Here is a 9051-nt window from a genome sequence, read left to right as displayed (position 1 = left end):
CTTTGTTCAACAATTCTTGCAATTGCATTGCTAATTCCTTTATCTCGATAGGTGTCATTCGATACAGGGCTTTCAAAACTGGTTCCATTCCAGGAGCTAAGTCAATCGTGAACTCAATCTCTCGATCCGTAGGTAGTCCATGTAATTTATCTGAAAACACACCGTGAAAAACTTTAACTACCGAAATATCTTCAATCCTTAAGGATTCCTCCTCTACATCTTTTACATGAGCCAATTAAGCTTCGCATCCTCGTTTTAACAATCTTTTTGTTTGAATTGCCATTAAAAACTTCCTTTCTTGCCTTTTTCCTCTGAATATCACCTCAACTCCATCCTTGGACTTCAATTTCACTTTCTTGCTTTTACACTCGATTCGCGCATCGTAATTTGCTAACCAATCCATCCCTAATATAACGTCGAATTATCCTAACTTAAAAGGAATTAAGTCAGCAGAAAAGTGCCGACCTTCTATCACCAAATCGCAATTGAGACAAATCCTATTGGCAGTAACTTTTTCTTGGTTTGCTACTTCTATAATTAAATTGGGTTTAAGAGGATACGCAATGCACTTTAATATATTAATAACACTTTAAGCAATAAAAGATCTAGTAGCTCTAGAGTCCATTAACACTTTGACTTCTAATGAATTTATAACAAGCGTACCTGCTACCACATCCGCATTCAGCACTGCATCTTTCATGGTCATGTTGAATGTCCTTGTCCTTGACTGGGTTGCTGGTGCTGATGGTGGTGGTCCAGCAATCCTAAGCACATTCGCTTTCTGAACATGATCCTTATAGTTCCTTGCCATATGGCCTACTTTTCCACACTTGAAATAAGTCATTTATGGCTTTCTTGCACCGCTTTGGCATTCCGTTGATTAGTGTCCTTTATGGTTACATTTGAAGCACGTCATATTTATCTTAATGCACCTCCCCGGGTGTCACTTTCCATAAATCTTACACTCCTGAATCTAGGGTCTATTATCCTTCACTGATTGTCTCATTTTCTGGAAATGATTCTTCTGATTTCCATTCCCGGGCTTGAACTTATGAAACTTCTGGTTCTGATTCCCAACATTCTTCCTAAACTTTCCTCCAAACTTAGAGCTTCCTTATTATTGATCAGATTCTTCAAACTTTCGCTTCTTCCCTTCACTTTTCCTCTTAGTTGCTTCTCCTTCTCTTTCTACAATCATTGCTTTCTGTACCAAAGCCGCATAAGTCCTTATCTCCAGAAGAGCCACTTGACTTCGAATCCACGGCTTAAGCCCTTGTTCAAATCTTTTGGCCTTCTTAGCTTCCGTATTCACGTACTCAGGCACAAATCTGGCCAACTCTGAAAACTTCACCTCATACTCCGCCACTGTCATGTCTTCTTGTCTAAGATTCAGAAACCTCATTTCCAACTGGTCTTGCATATAACTTGGCAAATACTTCTCTAAAAACATCTCCGTAAACTTTTCCCAGGTTACAACTTCTCCTCCAAGCAACGCCTTGGAAGATTCCCACCAATAACTAGCCTCATCCTTAAGCTAATAACTCGTGTACTGCGCCTTCTTATCATCTCTGACTTCCGTTAACTTAAAAGCCTTCTCCATTCCTCTCAACCAAGACTGAGCTTTAATCGGATCTGGTAATCCTACAAACTCTAGGGGATGTACGGATTGAAATTGCTTGAAATTACCGACTTTAGGGGCTGAGGGTTGTTGCAAAAGTTGGAAGAGTCGGTTCAACATAAGAGTATCTTGGTTTTGTTCTTGATCTTGGGTTTGAGTTTCTTCTTCTTGGTGATTTGATGAAGTGGTCATTTCTTACAAACCTGATTGAGCAATTATTTAGCAATACGATAGCATGGCATACATATCAATAGAGACTATTTTAGAAATAACTTTTCGGGTTTTAAGTATTATCCAGTTGCGCATGCAATCCTATTACTACATAATTCGCTCATCATTTAAGGTTCTCACTTAATACAAAAGATGTTTTAGGATATTAAGTACAATTGCTTGGAAATATGGTATGCAGAATAGTTTATGAAGAATACAAGGTCCACAATATAAAATAAGATGCATGGTTTTATACTTTTATTTAATGATTCAAAGGTACATACATAAATAGGTTCAAGTATGACAGGTATTGTCATAAGGTACAATAATAAAACAGGGTTAAACAGAGGAAAAACTAGAAAATATCCCCCTATCTACCCCCAACTTCTACCTAACTACTACTACCAACATTAAATTCTGAAATACAATACAACATAAAAAGAAAAAGGGATCTCGGCATCTGACCAAGTATCCCAAAGCCTACCTGCGCTGATAAGAAACCACAACATAACAACTACAGGCTCCATCAGATGTCCCGTCTGAACTTACAACCTCACTATCCATCAAGAATCTCACTCAACACTGTCAGCATCCAACGATTGATCTTATACACTCTCTGGGCCTCAACATTAGCATCACTAGAAGATGGTCCCTCATCCAGCCTCCTCCGGGCAACGTGCTCCACCATCTGAATACAAACTTTCCACTCATCCTCCAGCACCGACGTCTGCTGCCTAGACTCATGAGCTAGCCTATTCACCAAAGCTCCCAACTCAAGAATACGGGAGTAAACAAAATCTCGATCCTAGGCCAACTTGCCACCAACACTGACAGGCACACGCACATGCATAGAATACTCTCGCTCAGGGGCTGGGGTCTCTGGATCTGGTCTCATGGGAGAAACATGCATTGGGGCCTCACTGCTCTCAGATGCATCCTCCTCAGGGTCTGAACTAACATACAAGGTCTCCACTGAAGGGGATGGAATAGAGTCCACTGGGGAACTAGACAAACTATGCTCAGAGTCTGAATCACTACCACTACTAAGGTCCTGATATGAAACATAAAACAACAGCCAAGAAACAACATTAGGGTTAAATAAGACTTCCAACGGACTCCACATCCTAACTCCAAATACTATCTTGACCTAATTACCTTACTTAGACTATACCTAATAGTCTAACTCAACTCTATATGAGTCGAAACACTCTCGCAATATATATATATACCAAAATACCCTTTTATCCCAACTTGTATCAGGGACTAGTTCCTGTAGCTCCGATACCAACACGTGACGCCCTAAATCTCGGGGTTAGAAAATGAGGACCCACACACCACTAAACTAATATAACAACAACATATATAATAAATCCCGATTAAATAATAACATGATCTAAACAGGATTAAGTATGAGACAAGATTACAACTACCAACCAGAATAAATATATTATAACCCAAAATATAATTAAGATCAAATTTATTCGATTCCGACATGGAACCGATAGACAACCCATTGTATCCGAACCGACTAGAAAAGCCCTTCCAACTAACAGGCTTTCTCACACACACATCAGCTACCTGCTCTAGCATCTGGACACCTACAATACGGTATGGACCGCCAGGAACGCTCTTGCGAGCGGTACGCCTAAGTCTGGCCATCTTCTTGCTTAACTGCCATGGTTAGATCGAAGCAAATATATGAGCGAAGAAGCTCAGCAAGTAACTATATAAACAGTTCTATATCACAATATCAATATCAATATCAATATCTGAGGCATTCTACCTTCATTATCTATGTGGCAGTTTTCTGTGATTGGCTAAGTAAAGGTTATAAAAAGGTTTCAGGCTTTCAGGATTTAAGGCTCAAGATTGGGAGAAAGCCGACATTCATCACAAATCATTAGCAGGATTAAAAAAGAGTTTCTCAAATGAAAGAAGTTGTTAATCGTGCTTCGAGATTCAACAACTAATTAAGTTGACAGGGTTCACAGGTTTCATAACTTTATCGAAAATACAAATTATTTCATTTCCTCTCATTAAAAGAAGAAAACTGCTTAAGACATTATAATATTTATTCTTTTACAAAACATAAAGGAACCCTTGATTGGAATATCCATCTTTTAAAATAATACGGGTGATCAGCCTGTACCAACCTCCAACTGGTCATTATGGTACCTATGGCATTATTTTAGCCTTATGTTGGACTAGGCCCACTAGCCTCTTATGTGACTGGACTAGCCCCACTAGTCCCTTACGTCTCAATCCAATCCATCAGGAATTCGTTTGGAAAACCTTTGTATTGGAAGTAGGTAAAGTTGACTAAGTTCATTTTATCATTACGAAGAATATGAAATCATTCGGACTCATTCAAGTTGAAAATCATTCTTAAATTCAATTCAAGATTTCAAGGGAAGTGAACGAATGAAAATATTGAAGGATCAAAATAGTTTCAAAAGATCTATACAAATCCAGGTATTGGGTTATCGAAGAATCCAGGTTAATCAAAACATTACGTAAGAAAGTTTATAAAGGTTCTCTTCGGGTTTACGAGATCATAAGATAACAAAGGAAATAAGTAAGGTAATCAGGGTATGAATCAACAAGGTTACTATAAAGGTTAGAACAGGGATCTATCAAGTTATCACAAGAAGTAATATCAGGGTTTATCACAATCGCTATAGAGATTCAATACTTTATCATGGCATCAATAATTTCCTCTCTATATTCAAATCATATGAGAAGGCAGAGTTACTTGCCTTAAATTGTTTCCTGCTTAATGGGTATTGAGCTACTACCACATACGACCTTTTTTCCTTTACTAGCCTGAATGCCTCTAATATCTGACTCTACAATTCAACATAAAACCCTAATTAGATACTCGATCACACTCGACGTTTCTCAGAACGCCTAACGATTACCCCAATTCGCGATAGCACTTAACTTATATCATAAATAGCACATATTAAAACATACTTTATACTCCTATATCCCCTATTTATCCAACACTTTTCATATAACAAGTATTTACACAATCCCATGATTTTGATAACTCAATTATATTAAGTCGTAACTATGCATACTCGCGATTACGCTTAAACGCTTAGCACATAACATACATTTCAATTTTCATATATAATACAACTAACAATTCTCCAGAATCCACATTAGATCTTGATTCTATATCTTATAATCACATTTAACCAAGAATCATCAAACCATATAAGAATCGAGAGTCAAAACTTATAATCTTTATTTAATCATATACGATTCATCAATCAAAACCAATTAGACTAACATGCATATATCCTATTGCATATTTTCCCTAAAACCGAATCAAAATGCCAACTTATCTATATCCAACTATACACATATCAATTTCACATGCATTCGTATCCAACATTTGATTCCTAATTTAACCAATAATCAAATATATCATCAAAACACTTAGCATGCATTCACTTAAAATCGACATGCATGCTCTAAATCATGAATCTCATCTAATTTCAATCCAAAACTAAGAAACAATTCTAATCAATCAAGTTCATCATAAAAACTGAACCAAAAATCATATAAAACTGAGAATTTCATTCGAAATTTTCCAAATAGCATGACATGCATCAATTTTTTTGTTATTTACATCATAATCCATTCTTATTCAAACCAAAATATCAACATACAACAATTATTTCAAATTTATCTTGTAATTTTTGAACTAATTCCCAAGAAAAATGTTCGAACTTTAAAATCTACATATGCAAATATCAAAATCGAATTCAAAGGTTTTTAGAGCTTAGTTAAAACATCATGGCTCACCACCGGTTCATCGGAGTTCATCACCGGTGGCAGAAAGGGTTCGGGGTTGCCGGATTTTTGGCCCCCAACTCGAAACATCAGCAATTTACACACAAAACTGAACAACAATCGACATGCAACAATCAATCATCACAGAAATGACAAGATTCAAGCAAAAATCAAAGGGAAATCAAGAACTCGGGCCTCACTCCAAGCACCGAACACATCACACATAACTTCACACACCAAACCCATATGCAAGTATATACATACATATATATATAGCATATGGACCCCAAATATTAGATTGATATTGAGTTTTAATGGAAGAATCGATGAGAGTAAGAGAGATAGTGAATACCGAGAGTAGAGAGAGAGAGAGAAGAGAGCTCGAGAAAGAGAGAAAAGAGAGAGAGATGGTGGAGAAAGAAAGAAAATGGGGAGGAAGGGAGTATATATAGTACACTTTAGGGGCAATTAGGTAATTAACAAAATCCTTTCTTTCTTTTTCTTTCTATTATGATTTACAAGCAATTAAAAATAATGCAATTTCTCTCCACTTAATCTCAAACAAACTAACTTTCTTTTTATAAAAATAAAAACACAAAACTAACCCTCTTCTTATATTTTATACAAATTATTGCACAATAGATTATTTAATATAGATTTTCACAAATAACACCAAATAATATAAATAAATTCCATAAAATTATTTTTAAATCTCAAATCATCAAACTAAATCCAACTTCTATTTTTATTAAGTCCCTTGGAATAATTTAAGAACAATAAAACAATTTCGCACCTTGATCACATTTGTATACTTTTATAAAAATGATTAAAGATCAATAAAATCCGTATATAATCATTTAGAACACCCTCGAGCGCTAATTTGAACACGTATACATCAAATATCATGCTAACACACAAGATCATCAAATATATTTCACATTCGCACTCTTAAATACTTTATTCCCTTTTTAATACGGGTTCCGTTCAACTTGACGACTCGACAACTCAGCTTAATTCCTTAGCTGACTCATCAAACTGGAACGAGTTACTTTACGTTCTCAGTTACTATTATACAACAAAGACAATTAACCACGAAATCGTTTAATCTTCCATAGATTCACATAATCCCACATAAACCATACATAAAACTATACTTTAATTTATTTAATTACATCATGAAATTCCCAATCGCTACAACATCCTCTGTGCTAAGGGCAAAGGATGCAATCAACTCTCTTCCACCTACAACTGGTGATGATTTTGAGTGTGATTCTGTTGGTTCTTTTTTGGATGATTCTCATGGAGAAGATGCTTATGAAACTGGCATGAACATAGGGGGAGATGCAGAACCTAGCTCATCTACAAAGACTCCAGCTTGGATGTTCACCAAGGATTGAAGTTTTCATCAATTCAAATCCACAATGTTCAAGCTCATTCATCAGACTCAAACAGCCATTCAAGCCACCACCAATGCCAGTACCAAAAGTCTTCTACAAGCCCATCTTGAATCTCTGCAACTACACAAAATTCTGACTCTCAAACAAAATCAAGATCGTAATGAAATCAAGAACACTATTGAGGAAGTTAAGAAGGACCTCACGGAAAGAATGGAGTACAAACTTCCTGAGTCAACAATGAGAGATATTCACCAGAAACTCAGGAAGGAAACTGTTGTGCAAAACATGCATGTATTAAAACAAGAATAAGTCACATTGACAACCCTAAGAATTAGTTGTATGATAGTCTAAATCTGTATTTTGTATTGTATTACTCGAGTCTGTAAAAATGTGAAAGATCAGACTGGAGTATTTTTCTGTAAATAGTCTCAAGCCTAAGAATAAACTCTGAAAGAAGATCAACAAGATCATGCCTCAGAGAAAAGATGAAGAAGCTTGTAGTTGAATAAATCTGTTTTAGGAAAAATGTTCTAAGTCAAGATATCTATAAGTCACAAATCAAGTCATATAGAGAAGTCATTCGAGAGCTCCAAAATGACTTATCGAGAAGTCCAAAATGGCTTATAGAGAATTCTCAGAGATATTGACAAGTCAAAATGAAGATATGAAGATTGGAGATATCGACAAGTTAATTTCTCATTAGAGATCTCAGAAATATCGATAAGTCAAAATGCATATAGAGATCTCAGAGATATCGACAAGTCATTTCTACATGCAGAGATTTGGAGACCTCGAAAAGCCAAGTTCACTTATAGAGAACTCAGAGATCTCGACAAGTCAAATACACTTATAGAGAACTCAAAGACCCCGACAAGCCAAATTCACTAATAGAGAACTCAGAGACCTCGACAAATCAAAACACTTATAAAGAACTCAGAGATCTCGATAAGCCAATATACTTATCGAGATGTCAGTTCCCTATACAACAAACTGGAGATCTCGATATGAACCTCAAGTACAGGATGCAGACAAGTTAAAGATTCAAGATTATCAATCAACAAATAATCTAATCACTTAGATTGAAAAGTCTACAAAAGCAGCTTGAAGAGAGCAAGATCAAGAGCCAAGATTAACTGACAAAGGAAGGTCACGGACCTACAAGATTTACAAAGATTCACTAAGGCAGAAATGGAAAACTTTAGAAATAACTTAAAATAGGGTTTAGTACATCTTATTGCATGCTGTGTAAACCCGTGTTTACTAATCTATAAAGTAAACATTGGTCCTTTATTTTTAAGTGTAACAAACATATCAAGATTTTTGAGTACTCTCTCAAGAAAGAAGTTGAGTTCTTTACTTACAAAGAACCCAGAAATTTGTAGCAAGACACACTTAATTTTAATACAAAATTAAGTGATGTTGGTGAGACTGCGTAGCTGTATGAATAGTTACGTGATAAATCAACACGAGAACAATACTACAACAAGACAGGTTAATAATACTACGACTACACAAGAAATCAGGATGAATGAAGACAAGGAAAATACAAAGAATCAAAAGATTAGAAGAAGGCTTGAAGTCTGTTTACGGGTCACTGAAAGAAGTTCATTAATATGTTCATGCCTCAGTGAAGAATAAAGGTTAAAGACTTTTAGGGTTTCAGAAATGATGAAGATTCAGTGTATAAAGTGCTACCAGAAGATTTCAGTATATTGGCATTGATTTAAGATAGACAGTGTATGAAGCATAAGAATCTGAAGAATTGAAGACATGGTATAAACAGAGGTTAAAGAAGACAGTTGCAGTCTTGAAGTTATACTCACTGACAGGAGCTCATTTATATGTTCAAGTGTTGGTAAAAAACAGTGAATGAAGTGTTCAAGATTGTAGTAGCAATGAAGACATTGTTTAAAGTACCAGAAAGGATTCCAGTGAAAGTACAGTTGTTTATTGACAGTCAGTGTTAGAAGCAATGGATATTCAACCAATCTGTACCAACTCAGATTCACAAGACAAATTGAATTG

This window comes from Apium graveolens, chromosome 4 (genome assembly GCF_009905375.1).
Source record: "Apium graveolens cultivar Ventura chromosome 4, ASM990537v1, whole genome shotgun sequence".
NCBI classification, from domain to species: domain Eukaryota; kingdom Viridiplantae; phylum Streptophyta; class Magnoliopsida; order Apiales; family Apiaceae; genus Apium; species Apium graveolens.
This window is presented reverse-complemented; position numbering follows the sequence as displayed.